General features: G+C 36.1%; 2 long non-coding RNA genes across 44 annotated transcripts; one reads left to right on the top strand and one right to left on the bottom strand.

The window, feature by feature from the left end:
- Positions 1–291: 291 nt before the first annotated feature.
- On the bottom strand, positions 292–26,684 carry LOC127834769 (uncharacterized). 42 transcript variants are annotated; one of them, XR_008028120.1, is made up of 12 exons: positions 26,622–26,684; positions 19,682–19,743; positions 17,944–18,005; positions 17,108–17,169; positions 15,005–15,066; positions 12,906–12,967; positions 10,804–10,865; positions 8,702–8,763; positions 6,603–6,664; positions 4,501–4,562; positions 2,397–2,458; positions 292–356 (listed from the first exon to the last, which is right to left on the bottom strand). It is a non-coding gene; the product is annotated as an uncharacterized LOC127834769 (long non-coding RNA). The 42 variants fall into 42 exon arrangements; XR_008028140.1 differs by lacking the exon at positions 2,397–2,458; XR_008028139.1 differs by lacking the exon at positions 4,501–4,562.
- On the top strand, positions 3,687–16,695 carry LOC127834770 (uncharacterized). Of its 2 annotated transcripts, none has more exons than XR_008028168.1 (2): positions 3,687–3,846; positions 16,455–16,695. It is a non-coding gene; the product is annotated as an uncharacterized LOC127834770 (long non-coding RNA). The 2 variants fall into 2 exon arrangements; XR_008028166.1 differs by lacking the exon at positions 3,687–3,846 and adding an exon at positions 14,195–14,354.
- Positions 26,685–27,850: the final 1,166 nt, after the last annotated feature.

The raw sequence follows: 27,850 nt of genomic DNA, 5'->3' as shown, positions 1-27,850 counted from the left end.
GAGAAAACAGTACCAAACACAAGCTAATTGTAGGGTAACAAGTAGCAAATCAACTCAGCTGTGCTGCATTCATGCTCAGGAACAAGGATAAACATGTTGAGTGCCAACTTCTGCTGCCAACAGAGCAGGAGCTTTACGTGTCAGGACGCGGAATAATCGATACAAACTGCATGGGAATTGCACGACGGCAAGAGTTTGAGTGACCACAAAACTGATTAGGACAGTATTTCACACCTTAAGCATCATAAATATGCTTAGTTGCCTGTGTACATGATAACAAATTAGTATAATTACCTGTTTTACCATCAACAACCCTTATCAAGTGGCCCTCGGCTTAGCCGCAGACATTCTTCTACCTGAAAAAGTCAAAATACCCAATAGAAATAGATATAAAATGAAGAAAAAAACATGCATTTATGTATTTTAAGTGTATTTCTATGACTAATATGAGGTGATAAAGCTTGTTATATGCATGATTGTACTAAATATGAAAGCTGGCTCAGTTAAGCATCTGTTGCACTGTCAAAACTGTAAAAATGTCCGCAATTTCATGTAGGTAAAATGGGGCTCTGTTTGAATGTTCATGCTTTACGCACAAGCTATTGTTGCGTTACTGGATTGCGGAGTCCTTGGCGTTGAATTCTGACTGCATGTAGCACAATAACGCTACACAGTCAACCAAAATGCCTTTGAATTTAAGTCGGAAAGCAATTTAGCCCTTATTTGGCTATACAAGGGTGGGGGGTCAACTTGAAAAACAACTATTCCAGGTCAAATAATCTGAATTCATGCATTTAATGCACTAATTTTCATCTCTTTTGCTAAGAAATGACCAAAAATCAGCTTTCCCAGTCATATTTTGCACTTGCAGATGATATTACATTTTTTACCTAAAGCTAGTTTAAAGGAAAAATATCTTCTGATTAAAATGTGTTTTTCTTGCATATTCTTATCTCCCTATTCATATTGCACACATGTAATAAGTTTGGCTGGATTATCTGTCCGTTTGGCCATTTTTTTTCATATTTTCACACGCAGGTGTTTTCGGTCCAAAGAAGGCCATTTTAGGCCTGTTAAAGCTTAAATGTCCCTTTAAGGTTTAAATGTGCTAAGTTCAATATCTGCAACAAAATACCAAAACAAACCAAATGGACATGCACGTGGGGCTTATGGGGGGTGGTGAAAGAATGAATTTGTTAGATATTTTCACTCTAAGCAATTTTGATAATGTCTTTTTGTGTGTTTTTTTTTAAATCACCCCAAAAATGTCAATTTCAAAGCAAAGAAAATCCAATTTCATCCAAGACAATAAACAAATTAGTACAAATGAGAGATCAAAGATACTTTGAAGAGAAGAAATCAATAAGCTTCCAATAACTTGTTGTTTAGCACCAATAAAAGTGTGAAATCTTGAAACGCGCCTTGTCGCTCGGAGCCCATTTATTTGCCAGAGGCCAATGATATATCCTAGCATATAATGTCATGGGTGCCTTTAAACTGCAGCAGATGGTCAATATGCATTGCCAGCTGTCATTTAGAGGTTCAAGAGAATACAAATTTTCATATTTTGGGCACAAAATAAGTACTTTTGACTATTTTTATGGTGGCAATCTGGGTAAAAAATGGGGATTCAGAACCAAGCGAAAGAAAAAATGCTCATTTTGGGGGTATAGAATGGACGGAAAGGTTAAAATGAACAAGATACATATATGTAGGCAAGCATTTTAAGCTTAGAAATGAGGTTCCATGTAGTAACAGGGGCAGAAAGGCAGCTCAGATCAATGCAGGCTTCCTGAAAGGGGTTTCTAGTACTTCTTTTGGGGACACAGCTTCCCGCAGAATTCTCAACACATCAAACATCATTGATCCATGTCACCTCTGTATGCAAAGACAAGCGAATAAAGTCAATACTGCCCTTAAATCACTGAATGAGAGAAGCATTTACCAAATAAAAAACAAAACTGGTTGCTGAAAGTGCCAAATTTTGTCAAAAAGATCCCTCTAATGTAAACGATGAAGGGGACACTCGCTACAAACAATCCTATGTTTAAGTCGGACGCGACATCTTCTCAAGCCGGAACCATGACTGTAAGCATATTGTGAGAAAACAGTACCAAACACAAGCTAATTGTAGGGTAACAAGTAGCAAATCAACTCAGCTGTGCTGCATTCATGCTCAGGAACAAGGATAAACATGTTGAGTGCCAACTTCTGCTGCCAACAGAGCAGGAGCTTTACGTGTCAGGACGCGGAATAATCGATACAAACTGCATGGGAATTGCACGACGGCAAGAGTTTGAGTGACCACAAAACTGATTAGGACAGTATTTCACACCTTAAGCATCATAAATATGCTTAGTTGCCTGTGTACATGATAACAAATTAAGTATAATTACCTGTTTTACCATCAACAACCCTTATCAAGTGGCCCTCGGCTTAGCCGCAGACATTCTTCTACCTGAAAAAGTCAAAATACCCAATAGAAATAGATATAAAATGAAGAAAAAAACATGCATTTATGTATTTTAAGTGTATTTCTATGACTAATATGAGGTGATAAAGCTTGTTATATGCATGATTGTACTAAATATGAAAGCTGGCTCAGTTAAGCATCTGTTGCAACTGTCAAAACTGTAAAAATGTCCGCAATTTCATGTAGGTAAAATGGGGCTCTGTTTGAATGTTCATGCTTTACGCACAAGCTATTGTTGCGTTACTGGATTGCGGAGTCCTTGGCGTTGAATTCTGACTGCATGTAGCACAATAACGCTACACAGTCAACCAAAATGCCTTTGAATTTAAGTCGGAAAGCAATTTAGCCCTTATTTGGCTATACAAGGGTGGGGGGTCAACTTGAAAAACAACTATTCCAGGTCAAATAATCTGAATTCATGCATTTAATGCACTAATTTTCTTCTCTTTTGCTAAGAAATGACCAAAAATCAGCTTTCCCAGTCATATTTTGCACTTGCAGATGATATTACATTTTTTACCTAAAGCTAGTTTAAAAGGAAAAATATCTTCTGATTAAAATGTGTTTTTCTTGCATATTCTTATCTCCCTATTCATATTGCACACATGTAATAAGTTTGGCTGGATTATCTGTCCGTTTGGCCATTTTTTTTCATATTTTCACACGCAGGTGTTTTCGGTCCAAAGAAGGCCATTTTAGGCCTGTTAAAGCTTAAATGTCCCTTTAAGGTTTAAATGTGCTAAGTTCAATATCTGCAACAAAATACCAAAACAAACCAAATGGACATGCACGTGGGGCTTATGCGGGGTGGTGAAAGAATGAATTTGTTAGATATTTTCACTCTAAGCAATTTTGATAATGTCTTTTTTGTGTGTTTTTTTTTAAATCACCCCAAAAATGTCAATTTCAAAGCAAAGAAAATCCAATTTCATCCAAGACAATAAACAAATTAGTACAAATGAGAGATCAAAGATACTTTGAAGAGAAGAAATCAATAAGCTTCCAATAACTTGTTGTTTAGCACCAATAAAAGTGTGAAATCTTGAAACGCGCCTTGTCGCTCGGAGCCCATTTATTTGCCAGAGGCCAATGATATATCCTAGCATATAATGTCATGGGTGCCTTTAAACTGCAGCAGATGGTCAATATGCATTGCCAGCTGTCATTTAGAGGTTCAAGAGAATACAAATTTTCATATTTTGGGCACAAAATAAGTACTTTTGACTATTTTTATGGTGGCAATCTGGGTAAAAAATGGGGATTCAGAACCAAGCGAAAGAAAAAATGCTCATTTTGGGGGTATAGAATGGACGGAAAGGTTAAAATGAACAAGATACATATATGTAGGCAAGCATTTTAAGCTTAGAAATGAGGTTCCATGTAGTAACAGGGGCAGAAAGGCAGCTCAGATCAATGCAGGCTTCCTGAAAGGGGTTTCTAGTACTTCTTTTGGGACACAGCTTCCCGCAGAATTCTCAACACATCAAACATCATTGATCCATGTCACCTCTGTATGCAAAGACAAGCGAATAAAGTCAATACTGCCCTTAAATCACTGAATGAGAGAAGCATTTACCAAATAAAAAACAAAACTGGTTGCTGAAAGTGCCAAATTTTGTCAAAAAGATCCCTCTAATGTAAACGATGAAGGGGACACTCGCTACAAACAATCCTATGTTTAAGTCGGACGCGACATCTTCTCAAGCCGGAACCATGACTGTAAGCATATTGTGAGAAAAACAGTACCAAACACACGCTAATTGTAGGGTAACAAGTAGCAAATCAACTCAGCTGTGCTGCATTCATGCTCAGGAACAAGGATAAACATGTTGAGTGCCAACTTCTGCTGCCAACAGAGCAGGAGCTTTACGTGTCAGGACGCGGAATAATCGATACAAACTGCATGGGAATTGCACGACGGCAAGAGTTTGAGTGACCACAAAACTGATTAGGACAGTATTTCACACCTTAAGCATCATAAATATGCTTAGTTGCCTGTGTACATGATAACAAATTAGTATAATTACCTGTTTTACCATCAACAACCCTTATCAAGTGGCCCTCGGCTTAGCCGCAGACATTCTTCTACCTGAAAAAGTCAAAATACCCAATAGAAATAGATATAAAATGAAGAAAAAAAACATGCATTTATGTATTTTAAGTGTATTTCTATGACTAATATGAGGTGATAAAGCTTGTTATATGCATGATTGTACTAAATATGAAAGCTGGCTCAGTTAAGCATCTGTTGCACTGTCAAAACTGTAAAAATGTCCGCAATTTCATGTAGGTAAAATGGGGCTCTGTTTGAATGTTCATGCTTTACGCACAAGCTATTGTTGCGTTACTGGATTGCGGAGTCCTTGGCGTTGAATTCTGACTGCATGTAGCACAATAACGCTACACAGTCAACCAAAATGCCTTTGAATTTAAGTCGGAAAGCAATTTAGCCCTTATTTGGCTATACAAGGGTGGGGGGTCAACTTGAAAAACAACTATTCCAGGTCAAATAATCTGAATTCATGCATTTAATGCACTAATTTTCTTCTCTTTTGCTAAGAAATGACCAAAAATCAGCTTTCCCAGTCATATTTTGCACTTGCAGATGATATTACATTTTTTACCTAAAGCTAGTTTAAAGGAAAAATATCTTCTGATTAAAATGTGTTTTTCTTGCATATTCTTATCTCCCTATTCATATTGCACACATGTAATAAGTTTGGCTGGATTATCTGTCCGTTTGGCCATTTTTTTTTCATATTTTCACACGCAGGTGTTTTCGGTCCAAAGAAGGCCATTTTAGGCCTGTTAAAGCTTAAATGTCCCTTTAAGGTTTAAATGTGCTAAGTTCAATATCTGCAACAAAATACCAAAACAAACCAAATGGACATGCACGTGGGGCTTATGGGGGGTGGTGAAAGAATGAATTTGTTAGATATTTTCACTCTAAGCAATTTTGATAATGTCTTTTTTGTGTGTTTTTTTTTAAATCACCCCAAAAATGTCAATTTCAAAGCAAAGAAAATCCAATTTCATCCAAGACAATAACAAATTAGTACAAATGAGAGATCAAAGATACTTTGAAGAGAAGAAATCAATAAGCTTCCAATAACTTGTTGTTTAGCACCAATAAAAGTGTGAAATCTTGAAACGCGCCTTGTCGCTCGGAGCCCATTTATTTGCCAGAGGCCAATGATATATCCTAGCATATAATGTCATGGGTGCCTTTAAACTGCAGCAGATGGTCAATATGCATTGCCAGCTGTCATTTAGAGGTTCAAGAGAATACAAATTTTCATATTTTGGGCACAAAATAAGTACTTTTGACTATTTTTATGGTGGCAATCTGGGTAAAAAATGGGGATTCAGAACCAAGCGAAAGAAAAAATGCTCATTTTGGGGGTATAGAATGGACGGAAAGGTTAAAATGAACAAGATACATATATGTAGGCAAGCATTTTAAGCTTAGAAATGAGGTTCCATGTAGTAACAGGGGCAGAAAGGCAGCTCAGATCAATGCAGGCTTCCTGAAAGGGGTTTCTAGTACTTCTTTTGGGGACACAGCTTCCCGCAGAATTCTCAACACATCAAACATCATTGATCCATGTCACCTCTGTATGCAAAGACAAGCGAATAAAGTCAATACTGCCCTTAAATCACTGAATGAGAGAAGCATTTACCAAATAAAAAACAAAACTGGTTGCTGAAAGTGCCAAATTTTGTCAAAAAGATCCCTCTAATGTAAACGATGAAGGGGACACTCGCTACAACAATCCTATGTTTAAGTCGGACGCGACATCTTCTCAAGCCGGAACCATGACTGTAAGCATATTGTGAGAAAACAGTACCAAACACAAGCTAATTGTAGGGTAACAAGTAGCAAATCAACTCAGCTGTGCTGCATTCATGCTCAGGAACAAGGATAAACATGTTGAGTGCCAACTTCTGCTGCCAACAGAGCAGGAGCTTTACGTGTCAGGACGCGGAATAATCGATACAAACTGCATGGGAATTGCACGACGGCAAGAGTTTGAGTGACCACAAAACTGATTAGGACAGTATTTCACACCTTAAGCATCATAAATATGCTTAGTTGCCTGTGTACATGATAACAAATTAGTATAATTACCTGTTTTACCATCAACAACCCTTATCAAGTGGCCCTCGGCTTAGCCGCAGACATTCTTCTACCTGAAAAAGTCAAAATACCCAATAGAAATAGATATAAAATGAAGAAAAAAACATGCATTTATGTATTTTAAGTGTATTTCTATGACTAATATGAGGTGATAAAGCTTGTTATATGCATGATTGTACTAAATATGAAAGCTGGCTCAGTTAAGCATCTGTTGCACTGTCAAAACTGTAAAAATGTCCGCAATTTCATGTAGGTAAAATGGGGCTCTGTTTGAATGTTCATGCTTTACGCACAAGCTATTGTTGCGTTACTGGATTGCGGAGTCCTTGGCGTTGAATTCTGACTGCATGTAGCACAATAACGCTACACAGTCAACCAAAATGCCTTTGAATTTAAGTCGGAAAGCAATTTAGCCCTTATTTGGCTATACAAGGGTGGGGGGTCAACTTGAAAAACAACTATTCCAGGTCAAATAATCTGAATTCATGCATTTAATGCACTAATTTTCTTCTCTTTTGCTAAGAAATGACCAAAAATCAGCTTTCCCAGTCATATTTTGCACTTGCAGATGATATTACATTTTTTACCTAAAGCTAGTTTAGGAAAAATATCTTCTGATTAAAATGTGTTTTTCTTGCATATTCTTATCTCCCTATTCATATTGCACACATGTAATAAGTTTGGCTGGATTATCTGTCCGTTTGGCCATTTTTTTTCATATTTTCACACGCAGGTGTTTTCGGTCCAAAGAAGGCCATTTTAGGCCTGTTAAAGCTTAAATGTCCCTTTAAGGTTTAAATGTGCTAAGTTCAATATCTGCAACAAAATACCAAAACAAACCAAATGGACATGCACGTGGGGCTTATGCGGGGTGGTGAAAGAATGAATTTGTTAGATATTTTCACTCTAAGCAATTTTGATAATGTCTTTTTTGTGTGTTTTTTTTAAATCACCCCAAAAATGTCAATTTCAAAGCAAAGAAAATCCAATTTCATCCAAGACAATAAACAAATTAGTACAAATGAGAGATCAAAGATACTTTGAAGAGAAGAAATCAATAAGCTTCCAATAACTTGTTGTTTAGCACCAATAAAAGTGTGAAATCTTGAAACGCGCCTTGTCGCTCGGAGCCCATTTATTTGCCAGAGGCCAATGATATATCCTAGCATATAATGTCATGGGTGCCTTTAAACTGCAGCAGATGGTCAATATGCATTGCCAGCTGTCATTTAGAGGTTCAAGAGAATACAAATTTTCATATTTTGGGCACAAAATAAGTACTTTTGACTATTTTTATGGTGGCAATCTGGGTAAAAAATGGGGATTCAGAACCAAGCGAAAGAAAAAAATGCTCATTTTGGGGGTATAGAATGGACGGAAAGGTTAAAATGAACAAGATACATATATGTAGGCAAGCATTTTAAGCTTAGAAATGAGGTTCCATGTAGTAACAGGGGCAGAAAGGCAGCTCAGATCAATGCAGGCTTCCTGAAAGGGGTTTCTAGTACTTCTTTTGGGGACACAGCTTCCCGCAGAATTCTCAACACATCAAACATCATTGATCCATGTCACCTCTGTATGCAAAGACAAGCGAATAAAGTCAATACTGCCCTTAAATCACTGAATGAGAGAAGCATTTACCAAATAAAAAACAAAACTGGTTGCTGAAAGTGCCAAATTTTGTCAAAAAGATCCCTCTAATGTAAACGATGAAGGGGACACTCGCTACAACAATCCTATGTTTAAGTCGGACGCGACATCTTCTCAAGCCGGAACCATGACTGTAAGCATATTGTGAGAAAACAGTACCAAACACAAGCTAATTGTAGGGTAACAAGTAGCAAATCAACTCAGCTGTGCTGCATTCATGCTCAGGAACAAGGATAAACATGTTGAGTGCCAACTTCTGCTGCCAACAGAGCAGGAGCTTTACGTGTCAGGACGCGGAATAATCGATACAAACTGCATGGGAATTGCACGACGGCAAGAGTTTGAGTGACCACAAAACTGATTAGGACAGTATTTCACACCTTAAGCATCATAAATATGCTTAGTTGCCTGTGTACATGATAACAAATTAGTATAATTACCTGTTTTACCATCAACAACCCTTATCAAGTGGCCCTCGGCTTAGCCGCAGACATTCTTCTACCTGAAAAAGTCAAAATACCCAATAGAAATAGATATAAAATGAAGAAAAAAACATGCATTTATGTATTTTAAGTGTATTTCTATGACTAATATGAGGTGATAAAGCTTGTTATATGCATGATTGTACTAAATATGAAAGCTGGCTCAGTTAAGCATCTGTTGCACTGTCAAAACTGTAAAAATGTCCGCAATTTCATGTAGGTAAAATGGGGCTCTGTTTGAATGTTCATGCTTTACGCACAAGCTATTGTTGCGTTACTGGATTGCGGAGTCCTTGGCGTTGAATTCTGACTGCATGTAGCACAATAACGCTACACAGTCAACCAAAATGCCTTTGAATTTAAGTCGGAAAGCAATTTAGCCCTTATTTGGCTATACAAGGGTGGGGGGTCAACTTGAAAAACAACTATTCCAGGTCAAATAATCTGAATTCATGCATTTAATGCACTAATTTTCTTCTCTTTTGCTAAGAAATGACCAAAAATCAGCTTTCCCAGTCATATTTTGCACTTGCAGATGATATTACATTTTTTACCTAAAGCTAGTTTAAAGGAAAAATATCTTCTGATTAAAATGTGTTTTTCTTGCATATTCTTATCTCCCTATTCATATTGCACACATGTAATAAGTTTGGCTGGATTATCTGTCCGTTTGGCCATTTTTTTTCATATTTTCACACGCAGGTGTTTTCGGTCCAAAGAAGGCCATTTTAGGCCTGTTAAAGCTTAAATGTCCCTTTAAGGTTTAAATGTGCTAAGTTCAATATCTGCAACAAAATACCAAAACAAACCAAATGGACATGCACGTGGGGCTTATGCGGGGTGGTGAAAGAATGAATTTGTTAGATATTTTCACTCTAAGCAATTTTGATAATGTCTTTTTTGTGTGTTTTTTTTTAAATCACCCCAAAAATGTCAATTTCAAAGCAAAGAAAATCCAATTTCATCCAAGACAATAAACAAATTAGTACAAATGAGAGATCAAAGATACTTTGAAGAGAAGAAATCAATAAGCTTCCAATAACTTGTTGTTTAGCACCAATAAAAGTGTGAAATCTTGAAACGCGCCTTGTCGCTCGGAGCCCATTTATTTGCCAGAGGCCAATGATATATCCTAGCATATAATGTCATGGGTGCCTTTAAACTGCAGCAGATGGTCAATATGCATTGCCAGCTGTCATTTAGAGGTTCAAGAGAATACAAATTTTCATATTTTGGGCACAAAATAAGTACTTTTGACTATTTTTATGGTGGCAATCTGGGTAAAAAATGGGGATTCAGAACCAAGCGAAAGAAAAAAATGCTCATTTTGGGGGTATAGAATGGACGGAAAGGTTAAAATGAACAAGATACATATATGTAGGCAAGCATTTTAAGCTTAGAAATGAGGTTCCATGTAGTAACAGGGGCAGAAAGGCAGCTCAGATCAATGCAGGCTTCCTGAAAGGGGTTTCTAGTACTTCTTTTGGGGACACAGCTTCCCGCAGAATTCTCAACACATCAAACATCATTGATCCATGTCACCTCTGTATGCAAAGACAAGCGAATAAAGTCAATACTGCCCTTAAATCACTGAATGAGAGAAGCATTTACCAAATAAAAAACAAAACTGGTTGCTGAAAGTGCCAAATTTTGTCAAAAAGATCCCTCTAATGTAAACGATGAAGGGGACACTCGCTACAACAATCCTATGTTTAAGTCGGACGCGACATCTTCTCAAGCCGGAACCATGACTGTAAGCATATTGTGAGAAAACAGTACCAAACACAAGCTAATTGTAGGGTAACAAGTAGCAAATCAACTCAGCTGTGCTGCATTCATGCTCAGGAACAAGGATAAACATGTTGAGTGCCAACTTCTGCTGCCAACAGAGCAGGAGCTTTACGTGTCAGGACGCGGAATAATCGATACAAACTGCATGGGAATTGCACGACGGCAAGAGTTTGAGTGACCACAAAACTGATTAGGACAGTATTTCACACCTTAAGCATCATAAATATGCTTAGTTGCCTGTGTACATGATAACAAATTAGTATAATTACCTGTTTTACCATCAACAACCCTTATCAAGTGGCCCTCGGCTTAGCCGCAGACATTCTTCTACCTGAAAAAGTCAAAATACCCAATAGAAATAGATATAAAATGAAGAAAAAAACATGCATTTATGTATTTTAAGTGTATTTCTATGACTAATATGAGGTGATAAAGCTTGTTATATGCATGATTGTACTAAATATGAAAGCTGGCTCAGTTAAGCATCTGTTGCACTGTCAAAACTGTAAAAATGTCCGCAATTTCATGTAGGTAAAATGGGGCTCTGTTTGAATGTTCATGCTTTACGCACAAGCTATTGTTGCGTTACTGGATTGCGGAGTCCTTGGCGTTGAATTCTGACTGCATGTAGCACAATAACGCTACACAGTCAACCAAAATGCCTTTGAATTTAAGTCGGAAAGCAATTTAGCCCTTATTTGGCTATACAAGGGTGGGGGGTCAACTTGAAAAACAACTATTCCAGGTCAAATAATCTGAATTCATGCATTTAATGCACTAATTTTCTTCTCTTTTGCTAAGAAATGACCAAAAATCAGCTTTCCCAGTCATATTTTGCACTTGCAGATGATATTACATTTTTTACCTAAAGCTAGTTTAAAGGAAAAATATCTTCTGATTAAAATGTGTTTTTCTTGCATATTCTTATCTCCCTATTCATATTGCACACATGTAATAAGTTTGGCTGGATTATCTGTCCGTTTGGCCATTTTTTTTCATATTTTCACACGCAGGTGTTTTCGGTCCAAAGAAGGCCATTTTAGGCCTGTTAAAGCTTAAATGTCCCTTTAAGGTTTAAATGTGCTAAGTTCAATATCTGCAACAAAATACCAAAACAAACCAAATGGACATGCACGTGGGGCTTATGCGGGGGTGGTGAAAGAATGAATTTGTTAGATATTTTCACTCTAAGCAATTTTGATAATGTCTTTTTTGTGTGTTTTTTTTTAAATCACCCCAAAAATGTCAATTTCAAAGCAAAGAAAATCCAATTTCATCCAAGACAATAAACAAATTAGTACAAATGAGAGATCAAAGATACTTTGAAGAGAAGAAATCAATAAGCTTCCAATAACTTGTTGTTTAGCACCAATAAAAGTGTGAAATCTTGAAACGCGCCTTGTCGCTCGGAGCCCATTTATTTGCCAGAGGCCAATGATATATCCTAGCATATAATGTCATGGGTGCCTTTAAACTGCAGCAGATGGTCAATATGCATTGCCAGCTGTCATTTAGAGGTTCAAGAGAATACAAATTTTCATATTTTGGGCACAAAATAAGTACTTTTGACTATTTTTATGGTGGCAATCTGGGTAAAAAATGGGGATTCAGAACCAAGCGAAAGAAAAAATGCTCATTTTGGGGGTATAGAATGGACGGAAAGGTTAAAATGAACAAGATACATATATGTAGGCAAGCATTTTAAGCTTAGAAATGAGGTTCCATGTAGTAACAGGGGCAGAAAGGCAGCTCAGATCAATGCAGGCTTCCTGAAAGGGGTTTCTAGTACTTCTTTTGGGGACACAGCTTCCCGCAGAATTCTCAACACATCAAACATCATTGATCCATGTCACCTCTGTATGCAAAGACAAGCGAATAAAGTCAATACTGCCCTTAAATCACTGAATGAGAGAAGCATTTACCAAATAAAAAACAAAACTGGTTGCTGAAAGTGCCAAATTTTGTCAAAAAGATCCCTCTAATGTAAACGATGAAGGGGACACTCGCTACAACAATCCTATGTTTAAGTCGGACGCGACATCTTCTCAAGCCGGAACCATGACTGTAAGCATATTGTGAGAAAACAGTACCAAACACACGCTAATTGTAGGGTAACAAGTAGCAAATCAACTCAGCTGTGCTGCATTCATGCTCAGGAACAAGGATAAACATGTTGAGTGCCAACTTCTGCTGCCAACAGAGCAGGAGCTTTACGTGTCAGGACGCGGAATAATCGATACAAACTGCATGGGAATTGCACGACGGCAAGAGTTTGAGTGACCACAAAACTGATTAGGACAGTATTTCACATCTTAAGCATCATAAATATGCTTAGTTGCCTGTGTACATGATAACAAATTAGTATAATTACCTGTTTTACCATCAACAACCCTTATCAAGTGGCCCTCGGCTTAGCCGCAGACATTCTTCTACCTGAAAAAGTCAAAATACCCAATAGAAATAGATATAAAATGAAGAAAAAAAACATGCATTTATGTATTTTAAGTGTATTTCTATGACTAATATGAGGTGATAAAGCTTGTTATATGCATGATTGTACTAAATATGAAAGCTGGCTCAGTTAAGCATCTGTTGCACTGTCAAAACTGTAAAAATGTCCGCAATTTCATGTAGGTAAAATGGGGCTCTGTTTGAATGTTCATGCTTTACGCACAAGCTATTGTTGCGTTACTGGATTGCGGAGTCCTTGGCGTTGAATTCTGACTGCATGTAGCACAATAACGCTACACAGTCAACCAAAATGCCTTTGAATTTAAGTCGGAAAGCAATTTAGCCCTTATTTGGCTATACAAGGGTGGGGGGTCAACTTGAAAAACAACTATTCCAGGTCAAATAATCTGAATTCATGCATTTAATGCACTAATTTTCATCTCTTTTGCTAAGAAATGACCAAAAATCAGCTTTCCCAGTCATATTTTGCACTTGCAGATGATATTACATTTTTTACCTAAAGCTAGTTTAAAGGAAAAATATCTTCTGATTAAAATGTGTTTTTCTTGCATATTCTTATCTCCCTATTCATATTGCACACATGTAATAAGTTTGGCTGGATTATCTGTCCGTTTGGCCATTTTTTTTCATATTTTCACACGCAGGTGTTTTCGGTCCAAAGAAGGCCATTTTAGGCCTGTTAAAGCTTAAATGTCCCTTTAAGGTTTAAATGTGCTAAGTTCAATATCTGCAACAAAATACCAAAACAAACCAAATGGACATGCACGTGGGGCTTATGGGGGGTGGTGAAAGAATGAATTTGTTAGATATTTTCACTCTAAGCAATTTTGATAATGTCTTTTTTGTGTGTTTTTTTTTAAATCACCCCAAAAATGTCAATTTCAAAGCAAAGAAAATCCAATTTCATCCAAGACAATAAACAAATTAGTACAAATGAGAGATCAAAGATACTTTGAAGAGAAGAAATCAATAAGCTTCCAATAACTTGTTGTTTAGCACCAATAAAAGTGTGAAATCTTGAAACGCGCCTTGTCGCTCGGAGCCCATTTATTTGCCAGAGGCCAATGATATATCCTAGCATATAATGTCATGGGTGCCTTTAAACTGCAGCAGATGGTCAATATGCATTGCCAGCTGTCATTTAGAGGTTCAAGAGAATACAAATTTTCATATTTTGGGCACAAAATAAGTACTTTTGACTATTTTTATGGTGGCAATCTGGGTAAAAAATGGGGATTCAGAACCAAGCGAAAGAAAAAATGCTCATTTTGGGGGTATAGAATGGACGGAAAGGTTAAAATGAACAAGATACATATATGTAGGCAAGCATTTTAAGCTTAGAAATGAGGTTCCATGTAGTAACAGGGGCAGAAAGGCAGCTCAGATCAATGCAGGCTTCCTGAAAGGGGTTTCTAGTACTTTTGGGGACACAGCTTCCCACAGAATTCTCAGCACACCAAACATCATTGATCCATGTCACCTCTGTATGCAAAGACAAGCGAATAAAGTCAATACTGCCCTTAAATCACTGAATGAGAGAAGCATTTACCAAATAAAAAACAAAACTGGTTGCTGAAAGTGCCAAATTTTGTCAAAAAGATCCCTCTAATGTAAACGATGAAGGGGACACTCGCTACAACAATCCTATGTTTAAGTCGGACGCGACATCTTCTCAAGCCGGAACCATGACTGTAAGCATATTGTGAGAAAACAGTACCAAACACAAGCTAATTGTAGGGTAACAAGTAGCAAATCAACTCAGCTGTGCTGCATTCATGCTCAGGAACAAGGATAAACATGTTGAGTGCCAACTTCTGCTGCCAACAGAGCAGGAGCTTTACGTGTCAGGACGCGGAATAATCGATACAAACTGCATGGGAATTGCACGACGGCAAGAGTTTGAGTGACCACAAAACTGATTAGGACAGTATTTCACACCTTAAGCATCATAAATATGCTTAGTTGCCTGTGTACATGATAACAAATTAGTATAATTACCTGTTTTACCATCAACAACCCTTATCAAGTGGCCCTCGGCTTAGCCGCAGACATTCTTCTACCTGAAAAAGTCAAAATACCCAATAGAAATAGATATAAAATGAAGAAAAAAACATGCATTTATGTATTTTAAGTGTATTTCTATGACTAATATGAGGTGATAAAGCTTGTTATATGCATGATTGTACTAAATATGAAAGCTGGCTCAGTTAAGCATCTGTTGCACTGTCAAAACTGTAAAAATGTCCGCAATTTCATGTAGGTAAAATGGGGCTCTGTTTGAATGTTCATGCTTTACGCACAAGCTATTGTTGCGTTACTGGATTGCGGAGTCCTTGGCGTTGAATTCTGACTGCATGTAGCACAATAACGCTACACAGTCAACCAAAATGCCTTTGAATTTAAGTCGGAAAGCAATTTAGCCCTTATTTGGCTATACAAGGGTGGGGGGTCAACTTGAAAAACAACTATTCCAGGTCAAATAATCTGAATTCATGCATTTAATGCACTAATTTTCTTCTCTTTTGCTAAGAAATGACCAAAAATCAGCTTTCCCAGTCATATTTTGCACTTGCAGATGATATTACATTTTTTACCTAAAGCTAGTTTATAAAGGAAAAATATCTTCTGATTAAAATGTGTTTTTCTTGCATATTCTTATCTCCCTATTCATATTGCACACATGTAATAAGTTTGGCTGGATTATCTGTCTGTTTGGCCATTTTTTTTCATATTTTCACACGCAGGTGTTTTCGGTCCAAAGAAGGCCATTTTAGGCCTGTTAAAGCTTAAATGTCCCTTTAAGGTTTAAATGTGCTAAGTTCAATATCTGCAACAAAATACCAAAACAAACCAAATGGACATGCACGTGGGGCTTATGCGGGGTGGTGAAAGAATGAATTTGTTAGATATTTTCACTCTAAGCAATTTTGATAATGTCTTTTTTGTGTGTTTTTTTTTTTTCCACCCCAAAAATGTCAATTTCAAAGCAAAGAAAATCCAATTTCATCCAAGACAATAAACAAATTAGTACAAATGAGAGATCAAAGATACTTTGAAGAGAAGAAATCAATAAGCTTCCAATAACTTGTTGTTTAGCACCAATAAAAGTGTGAAATCTTGAAACGCGCCTTGTCGCTCGGAGCCCATTTATTTGCCAGAGGCCAATGATATATCCTAGCATATAATGTCATGGGTGCCTTTAAACTGCAGCAGATGGTCAATATGCATTGCCAGCTGTCATTTAGAGGTTCAAGAGAATACAAATTTTCATATTTTGGGCACAAAATAAGTACTTTTGACTATTTTTATGGTGGCAATCTGGGTAAAAAATGGGGATTCAGAACCAAGCGAAAGAAAAAATGCTCATTTTGGGGGTATAGAATGGACGAAAAGGTTAAAATGAACAAGATACATATATGTAGGCAAGCATTTTAAGCTTAGAAATGAGGTTCCATGTAGTAACAGGGGCAGAAAGGCAGCTCAGATCAATGCAGGCTTCCTGAAAGGGGTTTCTAGTACTTCTTTTGGGGACACAGCTTCCCGCAGAATTCTCAACACATCAAACATCATTGATCCATGTCACCTCTGTATGCAAAGACAAGCGAATAAAGTCAATACTGCCCTTAAATCACTGAATGAGAGAAGCATTTACCAAATAAAAAACAAAACTGGTTGCTGAAAGTGCCAAATTTTGTCAAAAAGATCCCTCTAATGTAAACGATGAAGGGGACACTCGCTACAACAATCCTATGTTTAAGTCGGACGCGACATCTTCTCAAGCCGGAACCATGACTGTAAGCATATTGTGAGAAAACAGTACCAAACACAAGCTAATTGTAGGGTAACAAGTAGCAAATCAACTCAGCTGTGCTGCATTCATGCTCAGGAACAAGGATAAACATGTTGAGTGCCAACTTCTGCTGCCAACAGAGCAGGAGCTTTACGTGTCAGGACGCGGAATAATCGATACAAACTGCATGGGAATTGCACGACGGCAAGAGTTTGAGTGACCACAAAACTGATTAGGACAGTATTTCACACCTTAAGCATCATAAATATGCTTAGTTGCCTGTGTACATGATAACAAATTAGTATAATTACCTGTTTTACCATCAACAACCCTTATCAAGTGGCCCTCGGCTTAGCCGCAGACATTCTTCTACCTGAAAAAGTCAAAATACCCAATAGAAATAGATATAAAATGAAGAAAAAAACATGCATTTATGTATTTTAAGTGTATTTCTATGACTAATATGAGGTGATAAAGCTTGTTATATGCATGATTGTACTAAATATGAAAGCTGGCTCAGTTAAGCATCTGTTGCACTGTCAAAACTGTAAAAATGTCCGCAATTTCATGTAGGTAAAATGGGGCTCTGTTTGAATGTTCATGCTTTACGCACAAGCTATTGTTGCGTTACTGGATTGCGGAGTCCTTGGCGTTGAATTCTGACTGCATGTAGCACAATAACGCTACACAGTCAACCAAAATGCCTTTGAATTTAAGTCGGAAAGCAATTTAGCCCTTATTTGGCTATACAAGGGTGGGGGGTCAACTTGAAAAACAACTATTCCAGGTCAAATAATCTGAATTCATGCATTTAATGCACTAATTTTCTTCTCTTTTGCTAAGAAATGACCAAAAATCAGCTTTCCCAGTCATATTTTGCACTTGCAGATGATATTACATTTTTTACCTAAAGCTAGTTTAGGTTACAATATAGTAAAAGATTTCCTACACAAATTCAATGTAAATGCAATAACTTTAACGAAAAATAAAGTCAAACTTTTGCGCATAGAGACCCTCATAACCATACCTTTTCTCGAAGAGCATTCCAAGCCGAATTGATTTAAGCAATAAAAAAGATAGGTCACGCGACATGTAAGAAAGAACTCGCCACGAATCAAAAGTCACTGTTTTACGGCCATCTATTTACCGGCTTCTATCCAGTTCATGAGGGTTTCCCGCCATCTGTCAAAGTCTTATGTAGTCTCCAATCTTCAGATAAAAGAGTGAATTTCTAGTAAACAACAATGTTTTCCCTGCCACATGCACACAGAAATATACTAAAATAAAGTCATGGCAAGTGACCCTACAGAGAACCGTGTCTTCAAATAAATGATGTTCAGGTTTTTAGAGAGTATAGCATTGCACTCCAAAAAGATTTAGTATATTGTAACCTAAAGGAAAAATATCTTCTGATTAAAATGTGTTTTTCTTGCATATTCTTATCTCCCTATTCATATTGCACACATGTAATAAGTTTGGCTGGATTATCTGTCCGTTTGGCCATTTTTTTTCATATTTTCACACGCAGGTGTTTTCGGTCCAAAGAAGGCCATTTTAGGCCTGTTAAAGCTTAAATGTCCCTTTAAGGTTTAAATGTGCTAAGTTCAATATCTGCAACAAAATACCAAAACAAACCAAATGGACATGCACGTGGGGCTTATGCGGGGTGGTGAAAGAATGAATTTGTTAGATATTTTCACTCTAAGCAATTTTGATAATGTCTTTTTTGTGTGTTTTTTTTTAAATCACCCCAAAAATGTCAATTTCAAAGCAAAGAAAATCCAATTTCATCCAAGACAATAAACAAATTAGTACAAATGAGAGATCAAAGATACTCTGAAGAGAAGAAATCAATAAGCTTCCAATAACTTGTTGTTTAGCACCAATAAAAGTGTGAAATCTTGAAACGCGCCTTGTCGCTCAGAGCCCATTTATTTGCCAGAGGCCAATGATATATCCTAGCATATAATGTCATGGGTGCCTTTAAACTGCAGCAGATGGTCAATATGCATTGCCAGCTGTCATTTAGAGGTTCAAGAGAATACAAATTTTCATATTTTGGGCACAAAATAAGTACTTTTGACTATTTTTATGGTGGCAATCTGGGTAAAAAATGGGGATTCAGAACCAAGCGAAAGAAAAAATGCTCATTTTGGGGGTATAGAATGGACGGAAAGGTTAAAATGAACAAGATACATATATGTAGGCAAGCATTTTAAGCTTAGAAATGAGGTTCCATGTAGTAACAGGGGCAGAAAGGCAGCTCAGATCAATGCAGGCTTCCTGAAAGGGGTTTCTAGTACTTCTTTTGGGGACACAGCTTCCCGCAGAATTCTCAACACATCAAACATCATTGATCCATGTCACCTCTGTATGCAAAGACAAGCGAATAAAGTCAATACTGCCCTTAAATCACTGAATGAGAGAAGCATTTACCAAATAAAAAACAAAACTGGTTGCTGAAAGTGCCAAATTTTGTCAAAAAGATCCCTCTAATGTAAACGATGAAGGGGACACTCGCTACAACAATCCTATGTTTAAGTCGGACGCGACATCTTCTCAAGCCGGAACCATGACTGTAAGCATATTGTGAGAAAACAGTACCAAACACAAGTTAATTGTAGGGTAACAAGTAGCAAATCAACTCAGCTGTGCTGCATTCATGCTCAGGAACAAGGATAAACAAGTTGAGTGCCAACTTCTGCTGCCAACAGAGCAGGAGCTTTACGTGTCAGGACGCGGAATAATCGATACAAACTGCATGGGAATTGCACGACGGCAAGAGTTTGAGTGACCACAAAACTGATTAGGACAGTATTTCACACCTTAAGCATCATAAATATGCTTAGTTGCCTGTGTACATGATAACAAATTAGTATAATTACCTGTTTTACCATCAACAACCCTTATCAAGTGGCCCTCGGCTTAGCCGCAGACATTCTTCTACCTGAAAAAGTCAAAATACCCAATAGAAATAGATATAAAATTAAGAAAAAAACATGCATTTATGTATTTTAAGTGTATTTCTATGACTAATATGAGGTGATAAAGCTTGTTATATGCATGATTGTACTAAATATGAAAGCTGGCTCAGTTAAGCATCTGTTGCACTGTCAAAACTGTAAAAATGTCCGCAATTTCATGTAGGTAAAATGGGGCTCTGTTTGAATGTTCATGCTTTACGCACAAGCTATTGTTGCGTTACTGGATTGCGGAGTCCTTGGCGTTGAATTCTGACTGCATGTAGCACAATAACGCTACACAGTCAACCAAAATGCCTTTGAATTTAAGTCGGAAAGCAATTTAGCCCTTATTTGGCTATACAAGGGTGGGGGGTCAACTTGAAAAACAACTCGTCACCTTAGTGTAAAACAGTGATAAGTCCATATTTCAAAATTTTACAGGAGAGTAAAAAAACTGATTGTTATAAAAGATTGAGCTTTGATTTTAACACTGTTAACATTTTTATACAGTTTTTTAACTAAAAATATATTAGATAAAATGTATTTCAGTATATTGCTTCCAAGTAATATTATATTTGATGAATTTGCAGATAACTTCATTTGACACTGAAATATTTTTAGTGCAATACTGTAACAAGTGCACTTATTACTATATTGCACTGGACATTCTTTGTGCAATAACTGAATAAGGTAAGTTATTATGGTTTAAAATCAAACAATTTACTGAATTTCTAGTAAAATTAAGAATAAAATGTTTAAGGATATTGAAAACAAAATAATGTTTACACCAATTTTGATGTAAGAAGCAAAATTATGAGCACTGGGGTTCTGCCATGCATAGCATTATGAATCTTCTTAAGATGAAATGAAAAAATTTTCATTTTAAAAGAAACATCTTGCATATTTATGAAAAAATACATGTATTGTTTGATAATTTATAAATCAACTTTAAACAATAATATTACACTGGTATTTCATTTAACATAATTATATTTGTAACAACAAGCATCGAAATTTAATTTGTAAACTTCAGAAAATAATTTCATTGGAACAGGCACAAATTGAGGAGTATGACAACATCACCATACAGTATACTTCGGCTAATATTATTTAATGCGAGTTAAATACAATTTGTCAAATTTGAATGACAAAAAGTTTAACCAATAAGACAAACAAGACATCTTTTACTACATGGCTTTTTCTTCTATATTGATGAAACATTACAATTTCATGGCTTCACCTTGGCTGAAGTTTACAGTACTATCATCTTGAATTTTGCTGTCATACTCCCAGTATACAAGTTTTGATATATAAAAAGGTAACCGATAAGCCCACATACACTTTTAATAAAACTGGAGAATTTTGTTGCACTTTTTAACTTTAAGTAGATAAAAGTTCAAGTTTTCTTCTTAAATTTTGTTGCAAAATACCATGATTTCTTACAAAACACTACAGGAAAAAGTATCCAGCATAAATTTGATCATTATTGTAGCTGAGAGTAAAAACAACAGTAAAATTTGATTATCACTCACAGGGCAAATCTTTGTAGAATGCATCACTAGACTGTTATATTTAGGCTGAGGAATGGTCTGCTTGTAACCAGGTCTATAAGTCCTTTCAGGCAAGGCAATTGCAAATATTGTGAGCGGCAGTATCCTTAAGAAGTACAAATGTATTTCCACGCTAAGTAAATAAACAGGGATTTCGAGAAAAGTACTAAGACGGGCCACTGCAAAGGCATTGATGGCTATTCCAAAGAGAAGAAATTTCCTGGAAAGAGAAAGAATCAAAAGGGAGGCGATCAACTTCATGGAGCGACACGAGTTCTGTGCTGAAAACCCAAATACCAAAATATCAAAATCGTTTTTTTGTTGCCTGCATCCTGACTATATACTTTTGACAAAGCTGATAACCTGAAATACATGTTCATGCAGCAAACATAAAAATTTTGCTATGAAATTTAAAAGCATTCGCTCTGTAGGAATTGATATTTCACCAAACCAAGAAACGGTTAGCAAGAAAGTATCTGAACAGGACATGACAGATATGCTAACCAATAAAATACAGGATGACACAGAAGTCGAGTTTGAGGAGTTGAAACGCGTAGGAGAAGAGGGAAAGAAGAAAATGAAATAAGTTAAATCCAAGAACACAAAAGAAGAGTATAATCAAACATACACAACAGCAGTTCCGATATTTCTTACAGCATGTTTCTAGGGTGAAGACGCAATATACGGCCATAAGAAATCTAAAAGCCAACTTGCCAAAAAATGAAATATTGATCCATATGGATTTTGCAGAAAATTTCACATGCAGCAACGGCGATGAATTTCAAAGCGCTTATTGGAACAGTGGAGTTACACTGCACCCGGTAGTTGCTTACTATAAAGAAGAAGAAGAGCTGAAACACAAGAATTTGATTTTTGTTTCTGATGTCACAAACCATAATTCCACAGTGGTGGTCACGATCTTGAAAAAAAACTAGTCCCTGACATGAAAGCATCGAGTATGACTGTGTTTTATAATGAAACTGAGTATGAAACCACAGCAAAAGAACTCGAGATGAAAAAAACCGAATTCTGTTTCGGGAACCATAAAGTTGCATGCATTATTTGCTGCACACAATCAGTTATATACCGCCAAGGTCTCATATTATTATGAATCCTGTTCAAAAGGCTGTGGACACTGGAAAATAGACACTGTACCAGAAAAACACAATGTAAGTAACGAAGCCAGCCTACGCGAATGTTCACTTAAACGGAAGTTGATAGATCATGAAGGAAATGTCGATGAAAACAGAAAAAAGTACAGAAGCTAAACATACCTGAAATGTGCGCAGACAGAAATGGCTCTTTACATATACATATCGCAGATGAAAATGTGTTGCCCAAAGTCTCAGATAAAAATGAATCCCCATTGATCAAACCAGTCAAAGACCAGTGCTCCAGCTAGGTCTTAATTGAAGGATTCCGAACCTCCGCCCTGCCCTTCCTAGGTGCCCCCCTCCCCCTGCCTTTATTTTTTAATTTTTTTTTTTAATTAAATTATGATAATTACCGGTAATGAATCTCTTATTACATTGTTATTTATTTATTCCTCATTGTAGACATTGAATGGTTTAATAATAATGGGAATAATATATTCTAACACTTATTAAAAACATATAAATGAACATGCAGCAGCAACGGGAAGCATTCCAGAGAAGCAAGCGCACTTGAAAGTGCACTTTTGACAAAATACTGCACGTTGAAAGTGTCCTTTTGACAAAAAGCCCTCCCTGCCCTTTTCAAATCCTAGCTGGAGCACTGAAGACGCATACTATCTTGTAAAGTTGGATGATATCGTGGAGGAAACTTAAGGGAAAGGAGATTTGTTTACGTGGCCGTTAAGAGATGACGTACAAGATGTTGAATTTGACCGGTTTGTACGTGAAATCCAAGAGCCAACTGCTTGCAGCAAAAGCAAAAGGCAGTTTAAACTTGAAGATGCCCATTACATGTTTTTTGACACCACTTTCAATAGCCAATGGCTTATAGCAAAAGCAAAAGGCAGTTTATGTAGTTTGTTTTGTGAAAATTGATTGTTTTGACAAAAAGTGTCAGGTATGTGGACTCGAAAATAGTTCTAAGAAGTTTGTATATAAACTACTGTAGAACTCATAAATGGTTGTGTTTATTAAATGTGAACGTTTTAATCATAATGTTTGTTATTTGAAAATGTAAACATAGTTGACTTGGTTGTTATTGCATGTTGTCTATAGGAACGAAATAGACTTGTCAAGCACGTTTAAGGTGCCATCCAACAGATTTTGGCATGTATTGAAGCTTGTCATTAAATGCTTTAAATGCTTTATATTGATAAATTTAAACATTTGAACTAAAAATCGCCTGTAAAAAAACAAGAATACAATTTTAAAAAAGTAAAAAAATAAACCTCAACAGGGCTCGAACCACTGACCCCTGGATTCCTGGAGTAAAAAGCCTCCAGCCTAAACCACTCAACCATCCACGCTCATGTTTTGAGCGGATGTATTTTATAGCTATATAAGCAATCCTCGTAGTTTCCCAAAATATCGTTTCGCGTCGATATGACGCTTTATCTGTTGGACTTTAAGAGTTCTTTAAATCTATGTTTTTCCATGTACATGTGTATTTAAAGATTTTTCAAGTTAAGCCATTAGATTTTTATCATTTTTGTATGAAACATGTGTATCAATGAAACGAATTAGGCATGCTTATAAAGATTCTTTGAATTATACGTATGTACGCTTGATGGTCAGGTACGTTAAAAATCCAAAGGTTGTTAATAACTTGATTTGAGCTGAGATATTATTTTTTTCTTTGTAAGAAAATATTTATGATGTTTTCGTAAAAATGTATGTTTGAATTTGATTTTTAAACCAACGTTGTTCAAATGTCATTTATATAATCATTTAAATGAACAGCATGATTTAACAAACACCCCTTGTGAAAACTTGTTAAGTAATTTTTAAAAAATGATGACATAAATTCAAATGATTAACAAAAAATGAAATAACAGTCAGGAATCTGTTTAGCACAAATTACCACATATAATGATAAATAATAATTGAATCTGTGCGAGTTGATTAAAATGTATTGATGTGTTAAAATGAATATAACGTACCTGACATTAGAATATCAGTGTGTCAATGATTATGCAAATATTATGAAAATTGGATATTTCTAGGTGACCCCGTTGTTATTTTATGTACAGTTTGGTGTTCAAGTTGATTTTAATTAAGTTTATGGTTCAATTGCTTTGTTTTAATTTTCCAACATTCCTCTATGTGTTAATGTCCCTTTAACTGGGATTAAATGCATAGTTTCTAGCTCTGATATCATCATTTGGCCTTGATATATTACACTTATCACTATATTACACCAAATAACTTTTCTGGAAATCAATCTTATTTTGGTGCAATAAGTGAACAAGTGCACTTGTGACTTTCTTGCACAATGCAAAGCAGTTTAAATGAAAAGAACATTGGTGCAGTAAGTAGACAAGTGCACTTATTTACTTACTGCACCAAACAAAATTATGTGTGCAAATATTACAGTATGACATTTTCTTAAAAAGTACCAATTAAACTGGAATACCATTCTGATATTTATTTAGGACATGTATGACATCATTTTAGATCATTTTAAGCAAAAAAGTCATTTTTGAAAAAAATGTCACTTATCACTGTTTTGCGCTAAGGTGACGAACTATTCCAGGTCAAATAATCTGAATTCATGCATTTAATGCACTAATTTTCTTCTCTTTTGCTAAGAAATGACCAAAAATCAGCTTTCCCAGTCATATTTTGCACTTGCAGATGATATTACATTTTTTACCTAAAGCTAGTTTAAAGGAAAAATATCTTCTGATTAAAATGTGTTTTTCTTGCTTATTCTTATCTCCCTATTCATATTGCACACATGTAATAAGTTTGGCTGGATTATCTGTCCGTTTGGCCATTTTTTTTCATATTTTCACACGCAGGTGTTTTCGGTCCAAAGAAGGCCATTTTAGGCCTGTTAAAGCTTAAATGTCCCTTTAAGGTTTAAATGTGCTAAGTTCAATATCTGCAACAAAATACCAAAACAAACCAAATGGACATGCACGTGGGGCTTATGCGGGGTGGTGAAAGAATGAATTTGTTAGATATTTTCACTCTAAGCAATTTTGATAATGTCTTTTTTGTGTGTTTTTTTTTAAATCACCCCAAAAATGTCAATTTCAAAGCAAAGAAAATCCAATTTCATCCAAGACAATAAACAAATTAGTACAAATGAGAGATCAAAGATACTTTGAAGAGAAGAAATCAATAAGCTTCCAATAACTTGTTGTTTAGCACCAATAAAAGTGTGAAATCTTGAAACGCGCCTTGTCGCTCGGAGCCCATTTATTTGCCAGAGGCCAATGATATATCCTAGCATATAATGTCATGGGTGCCTTTAAACTGCAGCAGATGGTCAATATGCATTGCCAGCTGTCATTTAGAGGTTCAAGAGAATACAAATTTTCATATTTTGGGCACAAAATAAGTACTTTTGACTATTTTTATGGTGGCAATCTGGGTAAAAAATGGGGATTCAGAACCAAGCGAAAGAAAAAATGCTCATTTTGGGGGTATAGAATGGACGGAAAGGTTAAAATGAACAAGATACATATATGTAGGCAAGCATTTTAAGCTTAGAAATGAGGTTCCATGTAGTAACAGGGGCAGAAAGGCAGCTCAGATCAATGCAGGCTTCCTGAAAGGGGTTTCTAGTACTTCTTTTGGGGACACAGCTTCCCGCAGAATTCTCAACACATCAAACATTATTGATCCATGTCACCTCTGTATGCAAAGACAAGCGAATAAAGTCAATACTGCCCTTAAATCACTGAATGAGAGAAGCATTTACCAAATAAAAAACAAAACTGGTTGCTGAAAGTGCCAAATTTTGTCAAAAAGATCCCTCTAATGTAAACGATGAAGGGGACACTCGCTACAACAATCCTATGTTTAAGTCGGACGCGACATCTTCTCAAGCCGGAACCATGACTGTAAGCATATTGTGAGAAAACAGTACCAAACACAAGCTAATTGTAGGGTAACAAGTAGCAAATCAACTCAGCTGTGCTGCATTCATGCTCAGGAACAAGGATAAACATGTTGAGTGCCAACTTCTGCTGCCAACAGAGCAGGAGCTTTACGTGTCAGGACGCGGAATAATCGATACAAACTGCATGGGAATTGCACGACGGCAAGAGTTTGAGTGACCACAAAACTGATTAGGACAGTATTTCACACCTTAAGCATCATAAATATGCTTAGTTGCCTGTGTACATGATAACAAATTAGTATAATTACCGGTTTTACCATCAACAACCCTTATCAAGTGGCCCTCGGCTTAGCCGCAGACATTCTTCTACCAAAAAGATTTAGTATATTGTAACCTAAAAATTGGCATTCTATACATAGATGGTGACGTCACTACGTTATTGTCACCTCTATACTTAGACGCATCACGCACCTCCATTTGGAGGCATTTATGACTACGACACAAAGAAGTCCGCGGATGAATGAAGAATTTGCTTTATAAGTAAATATTCATGTTATGATTTAAAAGTTAAGTATTATTTTGTTCAGTCTTACGGTCTTATGTTAGTATCAATTATAATTTTCGTTAGTTTTCAACTATTTCGCTCTTTATTCATTTTAAAAAAAAAAGAACTTTCACTTTCGGTTGTATTACAACATGTATCCTTTATTGACGAAAGTTTGCAATGAAATAGCGTTTTCAAAACCGCTTAAAAAGTTTCAGAAGGTGTGTCTGATGCATGTTTTGAAAAGACACAATGTCATAGTTATATTGCCGACTAGTATGGGAACAATTTGATATTTCAAGTGGCTCCATTTGCATTGCAAGAGAAGTTCAAATTGACTTGTTCAGTTTGTTAAATGTTGACACCCTTATTATATATTTTTTTATAAGTGCCTGATAAATTTATTTCTTTAAATAATTGAAATCATTGAAAATTTAGTAAAAGCACGGCATTGATGTTCTATGATGGTTATTTTTAGTGGAATAGTATGTTACAAATTACAATAAAACAATTATAACTATTGTATTAATGAATTTAGATTAGGTGTCATTTTTAAATGGAGTAGTAATTCATTATATGAGATTAGCACATTATATAGTTGAAAAATAAATAACACATTAATGACTTACCATAGTGAAATAAAGTAGCATAGAATATGTTGCAGGTCACAAAATGAAAAACTGAAGTTCAAACTCAGAAGAAGCTTTGCAAATATTTTACACTGACAACACTGTTGATTTTCCAAAAAAAATCCTTCCTATCTTCCTGCCCTAGTTTTTAGGGGAAAATTTTAATATTATTAATATCATTGAGTTAAATTATTAAAATATCAATATGTTTTGATTAAATTAGCTAATTATAGTATTATATTATTAGTAATGAAATACTTTGCGAGGAAAGTCCCATTCTGTTTTAATTAGTCTTAATTACCTACTAGTAAAATTGAAATTATCAGTGACATCCAATAATTGGATTATATGCGTGTGAATGCAT

This window comes from Dreissena polymorpha, chromosome 6 (genome assembly GCF_020536995.1).
Source record: "Dreissena polymorpha isolate Duluth1 chromosome 6, UMN_Dpol_1.0, whole genome shotgun sequence".
Classification (NCBI taxonomy): domain Eukaryota; kingdom Metazoa; phylum Mollusca; class Bivalvia; order Myida; family Dreissenidae; genus Dreissena; species Dreissena polymorpha.
This window is presented reverse-complemented; position numbering and strand designations above follow the sequence as displayed.